Below are 19,014 nucleotides of genomic sequence, written 5' to 3'. Positions count from 1 at the left end.
TGTGTGTGTGTGTGTGTGTGTGTGTGTGTGTGTGTGTTGTGTGTGTTGTGTGGTGTGTGTGGTGTGTGTGTGTGTGTGTTGTGTGTGTGTGGGTGTGTTTGTGTGTGTGTGTGTGTGTGGTGTGTTGTGTTGTGTGTTGTGTGTGTGTGGTGTGTGTGTGTGTGTGTGTGTGTGTGATGGATCGTTGGAGCTATGTGCAACTCAGGCATATGCTCGAACGGGAGCTTCCTGGACGCTGCAGTCATGTTGCACACGATCCGTGCTGAGTGTGCTGACTTCTCGTACAATGTCCCACTGTCTGGCTTCCTGCATAAAGTCAAGTGCTCGGCGCAGTTGTGTGGATAGAGCGCTCCTCTGTTTTCATTTAAACAGCTCCTTATATCCGTTAGCGCAGCTAGCTAGCACCAGATGCTAACAACAACAATGCACGTAAGGTCTCTCTCTCGCTCGCTCGGGCCACACACACACACACCCTCCCGGTCCTCCCAATAGCCAGTCGGTGCCTGCCGGTGAGCGTGGAAGTGTGGTCTGCCACAAGCGGGCGGCAGGGGCTGTCAGCATCAGTTGTATGGTATTTTAAACTCGATGCGCTCTGAAACTACGGGGCGGCCGAGGGAAAAAAATACATGCGTTAATCGCGTTAAAATAATTAGTGGCGTTAATTATTTTTGCGTTAACGCGTTATTAACGCGTTATTAACACATTAAATTGACAGCCCTAAAAATAGAAAATGGTTGCTCTATGGGGAAAAGGAACGATTGGTGCCGTTTCATATGAGAAAATGAAACGAAGACCTTCTGTTGTTGCTCAACAGCAAATTGACAATCCATCATGCAGTAAAGAAAGTAATTCTCCTTCCCAAACCAGAAACACTTGAACATTAACCTTCATTAAACACTCATAAATCATACTAAAGCAAGAAAAAAATACTAAAGCAAGGAGAGTATAAACTTAGGTTTCTAATACATATAACAACTATATAAATGGCATGTATGAAAACTCTCATCATTAAAGTATTCATATGACTCATGGACACCACCTGGCATTATTCTGAGCCCAGTGATGGAGGGAGGATCTGTGATGGAGCCAGAGTCCTCAGATGTACATGACGAAGCACTTTTATTACTTTGAGAAACTGATTTGTTGTTTTTCAAGACAAGCACACAGAGCGCTCAGAACACAAAACACAGAGGCAGAACAAAATGTAACACAATAACAGAAATGACTAAAACTCGATAGCAGGGACAAATGTGTTGTCTAGTGTTCAAAGCCAAATTTAATTAGACATTTGAAGCGCTACATGTGAAGGACAATGAATCACAACATAGGGAATTGACTGTACAGATATAGTGTGTTTTAGATTAGTAACAACAGGTGGTTGACTATTTTATCGTTGACTCAGTATGTAATATTTGACTATTTTATTTTCTTACATATTTTGTATTATTACTTGTCAGCACACTCTGTGTCTTTATGTGTTACTCAACAGCACCTTTCATTAGATGCCCCATGCATCCACAACGCCAACATATTTCACATGCCACAATTCCAGTTTGTAACAGCAGGCATTGTGGGAAAAGAAAGTGAAGGCTTAAAGCCAAATCAAGATTAACAGTCAGACATTACAGAAATAATTCACAGTATTTGTTCTGTTAATTTAAAAACACTTCACATGAAATGTTTTGTTTACATCCCTCATTACATTAATTTGCAGTCCAAATCTGATTAGATTCTTGTCCGTTACAAGAAGCCCGAGGGTGGGAAACGATATGATTTGTGTACGAGGAGTCGGTGTATCCGTTGCAATTCCTGATGTTAGTCATAGTGGTCCATAAGAGTCATGGATTATTAAACTTCCCTTCAGGCTATTCCAGTCCATTCAATCTAGAGTTCAGTTCGATTTTAGAATATAAAACACAACATGGAAATGTTTTATTCATGCTTATCATCCCTTACTGTCAGCCCTATTAGGTTATCAGATATTCATTTAGATCTTTAGTAATGGTGTGTTCTTCATTCATTGTCTTTTACTGTGAAGAAAGATCAATGCCATGCTTTTTTAGATATTAACAAAGGTTTGACCTGTGATTACATCCTAACTTCCAAACATCAGTGCTGCAGCCAATTATTATTATTATAATTCATTAATTTCAAGATGACTTTACCCAGTACTTCATTCGTTTTTCGATCAAATCTAATGAAAATAGTGAAAATCCCCTTGTGATTTTGCACAGCGGTGACCCAAACTTGTCAGCTCAGTATGACAAGGAAATCTAAAAATAAATGCATTTAAGAAGCTGAAACAATTTTTTTTTGTTTAAAAACCCCACTATTTAACCGTCACCTAAAACAACATCTCTAGAGGACATGCACCATGTTATGTACCATGTTCATGTACCACCATGTTCTGCTTTATTGGAAAGATATGTGGAATAAATACATCTTTAAAAATAACATAATGGTCTTATTGGAAGCTGTATGGTGTCATGTTATACTGAACAGTGTCTCATCTTTGGTCCACACCCTTTTATATCAAATGTTATTGAACTGTATTGATATGAGTGCTGTGAACAGGTGTTATTCAGGGGTATTAGTAAACAGTTAAAGCTAACTGCATCCATTTATGGCTAAAGTGAAATAGACAACCGGTTTTCATCTTTGCAAAATGTATTTATATGACATTACCCTCGTCCAATTCATGAAATAAACTGATACATGTGTACAGTACATACCCAACACATTGTTTACAGAGATCTGGGGTTAAAAGTGCATATTCTGTGCCTGACTTCTGTTCTCAGACAGTAATATCTTCTGAGACTGTTTATGACATTTGAATGACCCGTTAAATACAATGATGTGGTGTTTACATGAACAATCTTATATATGACAGTAATGGGGGAAAAAACGACAGAAGTAGTGTGAAAAGGCCACTTATTAATAAGTGACTCTTCTATGTCACATACACAGTGTTAGGATTTGTCTGTGTTAGTATTTTTCGTGTCCTTTTCTATCTTTGGGTTTCCTATTTTATTTTGTAAAGTGTTCACCCCCGTTTCCTGCCTGTTCGCTTTCTGTCGGTTTCCCTCTCTGATTACCCAATTGTGTTCACCTGGTACCTATGTGTTTTCTCCTCCCTCCTCACCTGTCTCGTGTTTATGTGATTAGTTCTGGGTGTATTTAAGTTCTGTGTTTTCTGTCTCTCTTTGTCGGGTTGTCTTGTGATTTGGCTTGTCCTCGCAGCAGGCTGCATGCGCACATTTGAACCATACGGTTCAGTGCAACTTAGAAGAGTGAGTGAGTGAGAACGATTGAAAACACGATTGGCTTCAGTCAGCGGAGGGGCTTCAACCGAAGGCAAAAAAACTGGGTATGGCCCGAAGCACGGCCTCCCCTAACGGCATTGCCGGTCGGGCTCCCCCCCACCGGTGCTGGGATCTGGTGCGGCGAGTGTTTTGATGGCAACAGCGGCTGGAGTGGAAAGGACTGCGGAGGTGCCGAACATGGAAGGCGGAAGGGCAAGTGACAAGGCGGATGAAAGGAAGGACAAAGACAAAGAAGAAGAGCAAGAACAAAGCAAGAAAGCAGGAGAGGAAGGAAAAGAGGGAAGAAGGAGAGGACGAGGTACAGTGTGGAATTACTGTGGAAGTAGTTGTGGAAGGTGCACTGTCTATGATGGACCTGCTTAAAGGAATACAGAAACAGTGTGGGACAGTGGATGGATGCAGAGTGACGGGAGAACAGTATGAGTGACGATGAGGACCGTCCTGGGGAAAATGAAACTAATGGAGGGGACGAGGGGCAAAGAAAAAGACCCCATGAGCAGATCAGCAGCGAAGATGAAGGTCCAGTGGTGGAGGACATCTCGGGGGCTTCGGTGATGGAAGAGAAGGCACCAACGTGGAGAAGAGCAAGAAAGTGCCAGGCAGGGCGGCGGAGGCGCCGATGGAAGCGGCAGAGGCGGCGACGGGAGCACGGGCGGGGGAAAGAAGTGTTGGAGTCCTGAGGAGGTGGAAGAATCCGGAGGCTTCCGGAATGGAGGAGGGAGAGCTGGGGGAGGCATCCCCCCTTGGGGGCGCCATGGTCTTCGGGAGCCCTAATGATGAGCAGAGGGGCCGAGGCACGAGAAGAAACAGGTGTGAGGAGGAGAAGAAGAAGAAGAAGAAGAAGAAGAAGACTACCTCAGCGGAGAACGCCGGGCTGATTGCTAGACGGAAATCGGACAAGGAGAGGGAGGTGGAGAAAAGGAGAGCGGGTACACACGAGGGGGAGCTCGTGAAAGCAACCAGTGAAAGGTAATGATGCAATGGACGTTCATTATAATAACATCCCTTTGATGGCCAACCTATCTCATCCCTAAACGGTAACTGGTCTCAAAGTAAAGATCAGAAGAAGCCGGGCGCTAAGTCTATGTGAGGCCAGCATCATATGTCTGCAGGAAAAACATTGGGATGGGTGTGAGTGTGGATGAGGTTTAAAAAGGAGTGGATGGGCGAAGTGTTTGCAAATAATGGGGGTGAGCGTGCTAGAGGGGTGGCGGTACTTATCAAATCGGGGGATGTGAAGAATGCAAGGAAGGTTGAGGATGATGGGGAAGGGAGGATGATCGGGGTGCAGTATGAATACATGGGGGACACGTATAAGTTGATACATGTGTATGCACCGAATATAAAGAGGGAGAGAAGGATTTTTTTTTGAGGGGTTGGAGGGAAAATGTGGGGGGAATTGTTTGATTGTGGGAGACTTCAATGTGCGGTGTGGAAGGTTGGATGCGCCTGCGGGTGCTCGTTTTATTGGCGACTCCTCGAGGGTGGCACTCAAAAAGATAATGAATGAGAATGGGTTGATAGATGTGTGGAGAGAAAGAAATCCGGATGTCAGAGAATCTTCTTGGAGACGGGTGGTGAAAGATAAACTTAGGCAGAGCAGGATCGATTTAGCTCTGTGTTCGGAAGCTGTGAATGAAAAGATTGGAAAGATTGAATATAGGACCACAGCGTTGAGTGATCATATGGTTCTTAGTCTCAGGATGGGGCTGAAGGTGAATGGGAGAGGCGGGGGGATGTGGTGCTTGAATGCGAAACTACTGAATGATGAGGTGTATAAAAAAAGGGTGAGGGAATGTATAAGGGAGGGGGTTGATACAAGGGACAATAATATATTAGGGTGGTGGGGGGAGTTAAAAGAGGAGATCAAGAGAATAAGCATAAAACACAGTAAGGGGAAAAATGTGCTTGATAGAAGAAGGGAGGAAAGGGTGAGGGGAGAGTTGGCTAAAGAGGCAGCAAAGATAGACAAAGAGTCAGGGAGAGATTTAGGGAGATACACAAGGATCAAAGATGAGCTAGAGGGTATAGAGAGGGACAAATGCAGGGGGCGATTGTTAGAAGCAGGGCAAAGTATGCAATGGAGGGGGAAAGGTGTACTGGCTACTTTCTGAGGTTGGAAAAAATTAAGCAGGAAAACAATTATTTAAAACAGGTTGAGGGAAAGGATGGTAGGAAGATAACAGATTTAGTAGGGATAGCAGAAAGAGTGGAGGAGTTCTACAGGGAATTATTTAAGAAAGAAGAGGCAGACAGAGAGAGTGCAGAGACGGTGATAGAAAGTATGGATAAAGTATTAGATGAGAATGATAGAGATGTGTGAGGGAGAGATCGGTAAAGGGGAAATAGATCTAGCAATAGGAGGGTTGGGTAGAAATAAGAGTCCGGGGTTAGATGGGTTAACAGCAGAATTCTACATCACCTTTAAGGAACTGTTGGTACCAGTGCTGCACAGGGTGTTCAAACACATTGAGGAGGAGGGTGACCTGCCGGCCAGCATGGCAACGGGGGTTATAAGCATCATATACAAAAAGGGGGATAGGGACAGATTAGAAAACTATAGGCCGTTGAGCATGCTAAACAATGACTACAAAATATTGGCGAGGGTGTTAGGGAATAGAATAAAGAGGGTAATTAAAACGGTGGTGGGTGGGACTCAGGCGTATAGTGTACCGGGGAGGGATATAAGTGACACGACAAGCAGTATCAGAGATACTATTAAACACATGAAGGAGGGGAAGGGTGGCATAGTTATGAGTCTTGATTTAAATAAGCGTTTGATCGGGTCAATCATGAGTATTTATATAGAGTGTTAGGGAAAGCAGGGTTTGGGGTGAAGTTGGTGGGCTGGATCAAAAGATTATATAGTCGGGCGGTGAGTTGCGTTAAAATAAATGGGATAGTTACAAATGTGTTAGGTTAGGGAGGTCGGTCCAGGCAGGGATGTCCTCTCTCCTCCATGTTGTATGCCTTGTCAGCTGAACCTTTAGCCACATGCTAATTCCGAAACAAGAACATTAGAGGAGTGGAGATACCGGGGGGACAGACCAGTCCTCCTGTACCAGTATGCAGATGACAACCGACGGTTTACGGTCAGAGATGGGGATAGTGTGAGGGAATGTTAGAAGTAGTTGCAGCAGTATGGCAAGGGCCGTCAGGGGCGAAGATAAATATAGACAAATCAGAGGTAATGTATATAGGTGAGGAAGGAGTGGATAGGACAGGAATAGGGCTCAAGGAAAGGCAAGATTATTTTAAGGTGCTGGGGGTTAATTTGGGTATAAAAGGAAGGGAGGGATGAGCAATATGAGGGAGTCATTAACGGAATAAAGAAAACACTAAGGTTTTGGAAGATGAGGCATTTAAAGTTAAGAGGGAAGGTAGTGGTGATAAATGGGCTCATGATGAGCAGATTGGTCTATATCATGACTGTCATGGAAATGCCTGAAAAGGTTCATAAAGAAATAGACAGGGCAATAAATGAGTTTTTGTGGGAAGGGAAGGGCGTTAGAGTTGCTAGGGAGGTAATGGAGAACGAGTATAGGGATGGTGGGATGAAGCTGATCAACGTGGAAAGGAAAAAGAAGGCGCTAAGGGTTAAAATGATGTTAAAATATGTTGGTGACAAGGAGGGGAAAAAAAGATTATGCGTGGAAGGTATTTTTAAAAGAAGCTATCAATAAGTGTGGAGGCTGTGGAGACAAAAAAGGAATGCTAAGCAGTGTTTCGGAGTACCACAGGGAGGCGCTATTAGCATGGGGTGAGTTTCTGAAAGGGGTAAAGCACGAGTGTGTGAATGTTGAGCAAGTGTGGAATCAGCCCATTTTCATGAACCATATGATCACGGTGCAGAAGTGTCCTATGTTTCATCTCCAAATGTGGAGGGCGGGTTTTAGAAACGTAAGGGATTTGGTGTATGAGTTTGTGCCGGGTTTCATGGGAGCACGGGTCATAGTGGATGAGGTGAGGGGTGGGGGGGGGGAGTATGCTATTAAGAAAGGCGGAAGATATCATGGAGAGGGTGAAAAAGGGTATGCCTGTGGGCTGGGTGAGAATGGTTGAAGGTGAGGCTACAAGAAGTGGAGAGAGCATGGCGGAAATGTATGTGGGGGAGGGGGATACTCGTGTGAAAATGGAGAAAGTAAACACGAGGGTGATTTACAAAATGCTGAGGGGAGGTAAAATAAGAAGACCTGCTTCTGAGCGTGTGTGGGGAAATGTTTGTGAAAAGTTTGATGGGCGGAAGATATGGGGTAATTTAAGGGTGAAATGGAATAGCATTGAATGTGAGCATTTTGATTTTATTTTTCGTCACAACAGGGTGTTCAACAATTTGATCATAAGCAGGTTGGATGCCACGGTGAAGAAAGAGTGTGATGTGTGTAAGGTTATGGTGGAAACGTGTATGCATGAATTTTTTGAATGTAGAGAAGGTGTATTTTGAACGGGTGAAAGGGCTAATTGATAAGTGTTGGGGGGATAGAATATTAAAAACGATGGTATGGAAGGAATTGTGGCTGTTTGGGGTAAGGGGGGGAGTGAAAGGTCCCAATGTGAATCTTTGTAACTATGTGCTGAGCCATGCCCGGTATGCTGTAAAACTTAGGAGAAACTTGGCCCATTATGGGAACAGAAAGGTAGACGTATGGGACATATTTAAGAGGATTTTAAGCAAGGACGTTCAGATGGCATATGTGTACCTAGAAAAGGACGCGTTTCTGGAGAGCTTTGTGGAAGGGTGCACTCTGGTGGAGGTTGGTGACAATGACAGACTGGTGTATAGGTATGACAGTGTTGGCTAACAGGTCTAGTGTGAAACGTGAAACGTGTGGAGTATGTGTCATATAAATGATTGCCTGATAGCAGTGCTTTTTTGTTTCTCGTATTCTGATTTTGTATTTTTGTTAACTATGATGGGATATTCAAGTAAGATCCAATTTTTTGTTTGTTTTTTGGCAATCTTCTTTTGGCTATTTGCATTAAGCTTCTTTTATTTTTGTCATGTTATGCATGATTATTATGTTTGATTGTTTTAAAAAATTGAAAATGTTGAATTGTGAATTTTCTAATTTAAAAAAAAAAAAAAGTCCTCGGTGAGTGTTCTGTCTGTGTATATATAGCCTTGAAATAAAGGAATTATTTTGACTTTAATCTGCATTTGGGTCCTACTTGCTTCACACATCGTAACATTACAACCCGACCAGAAATATGGGCCCAGCAGATCCTTTTGAGCAGGAGTTATTGGACTTTACTTTTTCTTTGGCTACCTGCTCTGATCAATGGATAGGAGCGGTCAGGGTTCAGCAGCGAGATGCTGCTCTGGCAGAAGCAGTCCACCTTACACTGAGGAATCAAAGTTTGGTGAAATTCTTACCTGCCAGGCTTTTGGATTACCTCACAATTTGTTTTCCCGATCCTGACAGACCCAGGTCTCCCAACTCCTGTTTTGACACCACACGCATCGGTGTGGTCCGTCTGGCGTCAGCCCCTGCTTCTCACCCAGTGTTTGCTACTGTCCAGGAGCCATTCGCTGGTACTCGTCTGGCCTTTGGAGGTCCACGGAGCCTCCAAACGGCTCCTAAAGGAAGGGGTCGCAAGGCCAAGTTGGCAGCACGAGCCCAAAGGGCCAGGGTTCCAGAACCAGTTCAGCCCCCAGCAGTCATGGTTCCATGCCCCAGTACCATCCCACATAGCCATGGTACCGTGCTCCAGTACCACCCCACACAGCCATGGATCCGTGTTCCGGCTCCAGTGCCGGTCCCAGCAGCCATGGTCCCTGCTCCGGAACCGGACTTTACAGCCATGGTTCCGGCCCTGGTTCCGGCCTTAGCAACCATGGTTACAGCCCCAGTTCTGGCCCCAGCAGCCATGGTTCCGGCCCCAGTCCTGGTCCCAGCTGCCATAGTCCCTACTCAATTCCTTTCTCAAGTCCCTCCTCTAGTCAATTCCCAAGTCCCTTCCCAAGTCCCTTCTCTAGTCCCATCTCCAGTTCCCTCTCGAGTCCCCTCTCGAGTCACCTCTCGAGTTCCCTCCTCTAGTCCCTCCTTTAGTCCCTCCTCGAGTCCCTCCTCGAGTCCCCTCTCTAGTTCCCCTCTCGAGTCTCCTCTCGAGTTTCGTTCTCTAGTTCCTCCTCTGGTCCCTCCTCTAGTCCCCTCTGTAGTCCCTTCCCTAGTCCCTCCTCAGGTCACTTTCGTAGTCCCTTCTCTAGTCCCATCTCAAGTCCCTACTGAAGTGCTGTTGGAGGTCCCGCAGACTACTCTTCTGCCGGGGGTCCTGCCAACCCCAGGTCCTGTGCCGTTGGAGGTCCCGCCGACTACTCTCCTGCCGGGGGTCCTGCCAACCCTTTGTCCTGTGCCGTTGGAGGCCCCGCCGTCTGCTCTCCTGCCGGGGGTCCTGCCAATCCTGTGTTCTGTGCCGTTGGAGGCCCCGCCGACTACTCTCCTGCCGGGGGTCCTGCCGGCCCTTTGTCCTGTCCCGTTGGAGGTCCCGCCGTCTACTCTCCTGCCGTCGGTCCTGCCAGCTCCTTGTCCTGTCTCGTTGGAGGTCCCGCCGACTACTCTCCTGCCGGGGGTCCTGCCAACCCTTTGTCCTGTGCCGTTGGAGGCCCCGCCGACTGCTCTCCTGTCGGGGGTCCTGCCAACCCTTTGTCCTGTCTCGTTGGAGGTCCCGCTGTCTACTCTCCTGCCGAGGGTCCTGCCAACCCTATGTCCTGTGCTGTTGGGGGTCCCGTCGACTACTCTCCTGCCGGGGGTCCTGCCAACTCTGTGTCCTGTCCCGTTGGGGGTCCCGCAGACTACTCTTCTGCCGGGGGTCCTGCCAACCCCATGTCCTGTGCCGTTGGAGGTCCCGCAGACTGCTCTTCTGCCGGGGGTCCTGCCAACTCCATGTCCTGTCCCGTTGGGGGTCCCGCCGACTGCTCTCCTGCCGGGGGTCCTGCCAACCCTGTGTCCTGTCCCGTTGGAGTTCCCGCCTCCTACTCTCCTGCCGGGGGGCCTGCCAGCTCCTTGTCCTGTCTCTTTGGAGGTCCCACCGACTACTCTTCTGCCGGGGGTCCTGCCAACCCTTTGTCCTGTGCCGTTGGAGGCCCCGCCGACTGCTCTCCTGCCGGGGGTCCTGCCGGCTCCTTGTCCTGTCTCGTTGGGGGTCCCGCCGACTGCTCTCCTGCCGGGGGTCCTGCCGGCTCCTTGTCCTGTCTCGTTGGGGGTCCCGCCGACTGCTCTCCTGCCGGGGGTCCTGCCAACCCTTTGTCCTGTGCTGTTGGAGGCCCCGCCGACTGCTCTCCTGCCGGGGGTCCTGCCAACCCTTTGTCCTGTTCCGTTGGAGGCCCCGCCGACTGCTCTCCTGCCGGGGGTCCTGCCGGCTCCTTGTCCTGTCTCGTTGGGGGTCCCGCCGACTGCTCTCCTGCCGGGGGTCCTGCCAACCCTTTGTCCTGTGCTGTTGGAGGCCCCGCCGACTGCTCTCCTGCCGGGGGTCCTGCCAATCCCGTGTCCTGGTCCACTTCGGTGGGGGATCCTGCCGAGGCCTGTCCCACCAGCTCCGACACCGGGTCCTGCCCGGCCTCCGGCACTGTCCCGTCAGCGCCTTCCTGCCCGGCCTGCGGAGCTGTCTGGTCTTCGCCCTCTAGCCCGGCCCCCTGAGTGCAGTGGTCTTTGCCCTCGGGCCCGGCCCCCTGACTTTTCCTGCCGCTGCCTTCGCCCCTCCATGGTCCCCACCTTGGACTCTGTCTTGCCCCCGGGCCGTCCGCCCGAATCCCCCTTTTTGGACTCTGCCTTACCCCCGGGCCGTCCGCCCGAGACCCCTTCCTGGTCCTCTGCCTTGCCCCCGGGCCGTCCGCCCGAATCCCCCTTTTTGGACTCTGCCTTACCCCCGGGCCGTCCGCCCGAGACCCCTTCCTGGTCCTCTGCCTTGCCCCCGGGCCGTCCGCCCGAGACCCCTTCCTGGTCCTCTGCCGTGCCCCTGGGCGGTCAGTTCAGTCCCGTCCTCCTGACCCCCTCCTCCCACCCTGGTGGCTTAGTGATGCGTCCCTTTAGAATGGCAGGAAATTAGTATTCACATTTTTATTGCATTTTTGGTCCCCCCCAATGTTGACTCGGCTGAGCCGAGGCGGGACCTGCTGCCACCGAGCTGGAAGTTCCAGAGCTAGCTGATGCTACCAAGCTAAGCTAACATGCTCAGCAGTGCTGTTCTGTGATGCTAGCTGGCTAACCTACATCTGTTGCACCCGGTCTGTACATTTTATGTTGCCTAAGGTAAGTGAACATGAAACTATTCAGCAAAACTTTCCATAATAATCTAAGGTATTGAGTTTTCAGATAATACTTGCATACAAATCTTAAACGACGGATCAGCTGGAACGACGGATCAGCTTTTTACTCTAGCAAGGATTCTGGAGGGGGCCTGGGAGTACGCTTATCCGGTCTACATGTGTTTTGTAGACTTGGAGAAGGCGTATGACCGAGTTCCCAGGGAGTTACTGTGGGAGGTGCTGCGGGAGTATGGGGTGAGGGGGTCTCTACTCAGGGCCATCCAATCTCTGTACTCCCAAAGCGAGAGCTGTGTCCGGGTCCTCTGCAGTAAGTCGGACCCATTTCCGGTGAGGGTTGGCCTCCGCCAGGGCTGCGCTTTGTCACCAATCCTGTTTGTAATATACATGGATCGGATTTCGAGGCGTAGTCGTGGGGGAGGGGGTCTGCAGTTCGGTGGACTAAGGATTGCACCACTGCTTTTTGCAGATGATGTGGTTCTAGTGGCTTCATCGGTCTGTGACCTTCAGCACTCACTGGATCGGTTCGCAACCGAGTGTGAAGCGGCTGGGATGAGGATCAGCACCTCCAAATCTGAGGCCATGGTTCTCAGCAGGAAACCGATGGACTGTCCACTCCAAGTAGGGAATGAGTCCTTACCCCAAGTGAAGGAATTCAAGTATCTCGGGGTCTTGTTCTCGAGTGAGGGAACAATGGAGCGTGAGATGGGCCGGAGAATTGGAAAAGCGGGAGCGGTACTGCAGTCGCTTTACCGCACCGTTGTGACGAAAAGGGAGCTGAGCCAGAAGGCAAAGCTCTCTGTCTACCGGGCCATTTTCGTTCCTACCCTCACCTATGGTCATGAAGGATGGGTCATGACCGAAAGAACGAGATCGCGGATACAAGCAGCAGAGATGGGTTTTCTCCGCAGGGTGGCTGGTGTATCCCTTAGGGATAAGGTGAGAAGTTCGGTCATCAGGGAGGGACTCGGACTTGAGCCGCTCCTCCTTCGCGTCGAAAGGAGCCAGTTGAGGTGGTTCGGGCACCTAGTTAGGATGCCACCTGGGCGCCTCTCTAGGGAGGTGTTCCAAGCACGTCCAGCTGGGAAGAGACCAAGGGGTAGACCTAGGACCAGGTGGAGGGATTATATCTCTTCGCTGGCCTGGGAGCGCCTTGGGACCCCCCAGTCAGAGCTGGTTGATGTCGCCAGGGAAAAGAAAGTTTGGGGCTCTCTGCTGGAACTGCTACCCCCGCGACCAGACCACGGATAAGCGGGAGAAGATGGATGGATGGACAAATCTTAAAATGCCTTCAGGTTGCTAAAATATATAATATGTGGTAAATTCAACAGTGGACCCAGCAAAGATTCAAATATGTGCATTATTTTAGTTATTGATTTTTTGCTGTTACTTAATTATACTTTTTAATACATTAAAGTCAAGCTTAGTTACATGTGATGGTAGCTAGTAAGTGCTCTTAACTGTGTGCCGCCTCCACAACCAGACTGTATTAAAACTCTTAAGTACCAGTTCTATCTACTTTACTTTAAACAATTAAAGAGATAAAATCAACTAAATGTATTGAAATAATAATCTTCATTTTAGGTTCCTCTTCTTCTTTTAAATTAAACTTTCAGACGTGAGATATTTAAGTACAGTAATAGTATTGTTTATTTAAAAAGACTGAGCCACTCCTTGTAAGAAGTGGCTCAGTCTTTTTAAGAAAGAAAGACATATGAAGTTAACTGTAGTTAACTTCATATTTCTTTTTGTCTAAAGCATTTATTACACACATCTCCCCCTCATATTCACAGTGTGGATCAATTGAGACAGCGTGGAGTCCAGGGAGCTGCAGAGACTTTGGGAGAAACCTCAGCGTGACAGATGTCCTGTCTGTTGGTTTGGCTGGAGAAGACAGGTGGAGCGGTCTTTCCCTGGGAGGAGGACCAGGCCTGATGGAGGAGGACGTGACCTGATGGAGGAGGACGTGACCTGATGGAGGAGGACCAGGCCTGATGGAGGAGGACGTGACCTGATCGAGGAGGACCAGGCCTGATGGAGGAGGACGTGCCCTGATGGAGGAGAATGTGACCTGATGGAGGAGGACGTGACCTGATGGAGGAGGACCAGGCCTGATGGAGGAGGACGTGACATGATGGAGGAGGACCAGGTCTGATGGAGGAGGACCAGGCCTGATGGAGGAGGACGTGACCTGATGGAGGAGGACCAGGGCTGATAGAGGAAGACGTGACCTGATGGAGGAGAACGTGACCTGATGGAGGAGAACGTGACCTGATGGAGGAGGACCAGGCCTGATGGAGGAGGACGTGACCTGATGGAGGAGGACCAGGCCTGATGGATGAGGACGTGACCTGATGGAGGAGGACCAGGCCTGATGGAGGAGGACGTGACCTGATGGAGGAGGATCAGGCCTGATGAAGAAACCACCTAACTGCATCTGTGAGCCCATACTGGGCACAGCTGTCACAAACAAATGATGGTCCTGTGTTCACAATAAAAGTGTAGTTTCTTAGTGAATGTCCTGTATTGGTCTTTAATCTCATATCAGCTTTTCATTTTCTTCTTGCCCCTCGGAGAAAACGGTGAGGCAGTTGTGTCCTTCAGGTATGTCCTTTCCTAACAGAAATTACAAGAAACATCAAACATATGACATTATTGCAGAGCAAGTGTGTTATCTATGAAAGAGGTACGTTGGAGGGCTGTAGAAATAAATACAAAATGATTTGAATGTGTTTTTTAAATTCATCACTTTGCACTACAAAGATAATCAGATTATGAATGAACAGTCTGCAGTTAATCAACATTAAAATATATGTTATTATTAAAATAATATTCAACTGTTATCAGAACTTAGTGTATATGTAGAATCATGCTGTTCGGTTGTCTCACTGCAAGAACCACTTTTACCACGTCTTTTACAGACAATATGTCGAGACAAATGGTAGTAATTTACACAAAGTAAAATAATAATTGCCTTAAATACATTGACATGTGAAAGCTGTCAAATCATGTTGCTTGTTGCTTGTTAAAATCTAAATGTAACCTTTTGCAAGGAAGTAAGACTCAACTTCCCTGATGTCAGTATTAAGTCATGTTTAATGGAATGTATATCAGTGTATTATAGTTGTTAATTTATCTATTTAAACTAGAACGTTTCTAGATTATTTGTACAGTATGAAAGCGGTCTTTGTACCTTTGAGTCCATGCTGAAGTTCACTGATGTCAGGAATCTTGGTCTGACTCTCGTGATCAGCATCCTCTGGTCTGTCTGCGTCACCTTGAAACTTTAAACAAACAGATATATATATATATATATACATACAGTCAGGCAAAAACGTATTTAGTCAGCCACCAATTGTGCAAGTTCTCCCACTTAAAAAGATGAGAGAGTCCTGTCATTTTCATCCTAGGTACACTTCAACTATGAGAGACAGAATGGGGGGAAAGAATCCAGGAAATCACATTGTAGGATTTTTAATAAATTAATTGGTACATTCCTCGGTAAAATAAGTATTTGGTCACCTACAAACAAACAAGATTTCTGGCTCTCACAGACCTGTAACTTCTTCTTTAAGAGCCTCCTCTGTCCTCCACTTGTTAACTGTATTAATGGCACCTGTTTGAACTCGTTATCAGTATAAAAGACACCTGTCCACAACCTCAAACAGTCACACTCCAAACTCCACTATGGCCAAGACCAAAGAGCTGTCAAAGGACACCAGAAACAACATTGTAGACCTGCACCAGGCTGGGAAGACTGAATCTGCAATAGGTAAGCAGCTTGGTGTGAAGAAATCAACTGTGGGAGCAATTATTAGAAAATGGAAGACCACTGATAATCTCCCTCGGTCTGGGGCTCCATGCAAGATCTCACCCCGTGTGGTCAAAATGATCACAAGAACGGTGAGCAAAAATCCCAGAACCACACGGGGGGACCTAGTCAATGACCTGCAGAGAGCTGGGAACAAAGTAACAAAGGCTACCATCAGTAACACACTACGCCACCAGGGACTCAAATCCTGCAGTGCCAGACGTGTCCCCCTGCTTCAGCCAGTACATGTCCAGGCCCGTCTGAAGTTTGCTAGAGAGCATTTAGATGATCCAGAAGAGGATTGGGAGAATGTCATATGGTTAGATGAAACCAAAATAGAACTTTTTGGTAAAAACTCAACTGGACGTGTTTGGAGGAGAAAGAATGCTGAGTTGCATCCAAAGAACACCATACCTACTGTGAAACATAGGGGTGGAAACATCATGCTTTGGGGCTGTTTCTCTGCAAAGGGACCAGGACGACTGATCTGTGTAAAGGAAAGAATTAATGGGGCCATGTATCGTGAGATTTTGAGTGACAACCTCCTTCCATCAGCAAGGGCATTGAAGATGAAACGTGGCTGGATCTTTCAGCATGACAATGATCCCAAACACACCGCCCGAGCAACGAAGGAGTGGCTTCGTAAGAAGCATTTCAAGGTCCTGGAGTGGCCTAGCCAGTCTCCAGATCTCAACCCCATAGAAAATCTTTGGAGGGAGTTGAAAGTCCGTGTTGCCCAGCGACAGCCCCAAAACATCACTGCTCTAGAGGAGATCTGCATGGAGGAATGGGCCAAAATACCAGCAACAGTGTGTGAAAACCTTGTGAAGACTTACAGAAAACGTTTGACCTCTGTCATTGCCAACAAAGGGTATATAACAAAGTATTGAGATGAACTTTTGTTATTGACCAAATACTTATTTTCCACCATAATTTGCAAATAAATTCTTTAAAAATCAGACAATGTGATTTTCTGGATTTTTTCCCCCTCATTTTGTCTCTCATAGTTGAGGTATACATAGGATGAAAATTACAGGCCTCTCTCATCTTTGTAAGTGGGAGAACTTGCACAATTGGTGGCTGACTAAATACTTTTTTCCCCCACTGTATATATATATATATATATATATATATATGTAAAGTAACAATGTGTTGGTCACAGACTTATAACATGCAAACATGTGATAATCTTTTTGTTATCCATTAAAAAAGTGCTGGATATCACAGCCCTTACTGTATCTTATCAGTTGGATTGTGTATTATTGTCTAGTTGGGGTCCTTTTTATTTTACTGTTACTTTGGAATAGTTTTTCATGAGACAGTCAAATTAAATATGTGTCCTATGCAGTGGCGTTTCTATGTGTACAAAAGTGGTGGGGCACAAAAAACTTAGATGTCTATATATAAGCTTCTGCAGTGAGGTTCATGGCTGGTGAGGCACTGGCACTGACTATTCAGGTTTACAAATATTATATTTTGACCTAAATCAAAATATAATATTATTTTCAAAAGCCTCTTTAGTCTAATACTTCAATTTATCTAACAGCTACGTTTCCCACAGATCTTATTTTGAGCTATTTTCTAAAATCCTAAGGAGAAATCTCATTGCTTTTTTGTGGAGGGAAGCCATTCGCAGCTTACTTCCTGGTTTTAGGACGCGTCTCTCTCCTCCTCTTCACCTGCTCTTCACACACCACACTTTTCGCAGCACACGTACTTACAGCCAATCAGCTCTGAATGATGTGAGATGACGTATGGTGGGGATGGCAGCTCTATGCCCCTATGGTCATTATTTTTTGCCACACACATTAAATAGGAAAATACTCTGAGCATGCGCAGTGTAGTCACCGTTCACTTAGACAGTGAGAGGGAGGGGCAGAATCGGGTTTTGTCCCACATGGCTCTAACAAACAGCTCAATAGGCACACACTGTAGTCACTAATTAGAAGAACACATACTAAAACAGCAATGTACAGACGAATCAGATGATTAAACATGATCTTAAAATATATTTTATATTTTAATAAATTTTTTGCATTTTGTTGTAATCATTATTTTAATACTTTCTGCTGACACTAGGTGGGGCTGTGCCATATTCACATTAATTTGTAACACCAGGGCTCGACATTAACGGTTGCCAGGTTGCTATTGGCAACCATTCAGAAAAATTGTCAACCACTTCTTGGCCTTTGGTTGCCATCAGTGGCAACCAGTTTTTAACATAAAGAAATAAGGACAGCAAACAGCAAAATGTGCACCCCAAAATAGCTAAAAAACAAATTCAAAATACCAAACCGATCACCCATTGTAGCCATGCCTCATACTGCTCAAACCTCTCTTTTGTAGCCCTGTTAGAGAAACGCAGATTTTGGGTCCTTTGCTTGAACAAAATAAATAAGAGGAGGCGGAGCTAATGCCTGATCAGAATTCTACCGGAGATAAAGTTAAATTCGGTTGTGATAAAACGCCATCCTGTTTAAATCACGTCAAGGATTATTTCTGAAATAGTATGGAGCTCAAATGCTTTTTCTCTTGCAGTTTTATCACAAGGTAAGTTCTTTTTTTATTTCCTGCTTTTTAAACACATGTTCAAGGTTCAAGGTTCTTTATTGTCAAACTAACATAGCTACAGAGTAATTATGTCGTTGAAAATCTTAGGTCACAGGCTTCTCCAACAATGCAACACAATAATACAGATAAGCCGACAATATTAACCAATATTAAAATATACTATATTAAAAGTAATACAAAATGAAAATGTTTTTTCTTTAAAAAAAAGTGAGAAAAAAATAGAATAGTGCAATACGAGTCTATATACAAGTTATTGGAATTATATATTAGATAATAGATAAATAATTACTAAGTAGCAGATGAATGTTATGAAATTGTTTCAGCAGTTCAGTTGTTTAACAGTCTTATTGCCTGTGGGATGAAGCTGTCACTGAATCTGGTTGTTCTTGTCAGGATGCTGCGGTAACGCCTGCCAGAGGGCAGCACCTGAACACCCCAGCCACCTGTGGCTGGGGTGATGGGGGTATTTTATAATCCTGAGGGATTTCTTCCTGAGCCGCTGGGAGTAAAGGTCCTCCATGGATGGCAGCTCCGTCCTGGTGATGTGCTGTGCAGTTTTCACCACCCTCTGTAAAGCCTTACGATTGAGGGGGGTGCAGCTGCCGTACCAGGCCGTGATGCAGCCAGTCAGGATACTCTCTATGGTTCACCTGTAGAAGTTGCAGAGTATCCTGGAGTCCATGTTGAACCTCCTCAGCCTGCGGGGGAAGAAGAGCCGCTGTCAAGCTTTCTTGGTGATGGTGGTGGTGTGAAGAGTCCATCGCAGGTTCTCAGTGATGTGGACCCGGAGGAACCTGAAGCTGCTGACTCTCTCCACCGTAGTCCCATTGATGGCGATGGGGGCGTGTCCTTCTCTCTGCTGCTTCCTGTAATCCACAATCCGCTCCTTAGTTTTGCTGACGTTGGGATGGAGCTTGTTATCCTGGCACCAAGATGTCAGGTTTTCGACCTCCTCTCTGTACGCCGTCTCGTCGCCGTCTGTGATCTGGCCGATGACGGTCGTGTCGTCAGCAAACTTCACGATGGTGTTGGAGCTGTGTGTGGCC

The sequence above is a fragment of the Pseudochaenichthys georgianus genome, chromosome 23 (genome assembly GCF_902827115.2).
Source record: "Pseudochaenichthys georgianus chromosome 23, fPseGeo1.2, whole genome shotgun sequence".
Lineage (NCBI taxonomy): Eukaryota > Metazoa > Chordata > Actinopteri > Perciformes > Channichthyidae > Pseudochaenichthys > Pseudochaenichthys georgianus.
Note: the sequence above shows the minus strand (reverse complement) of the source record.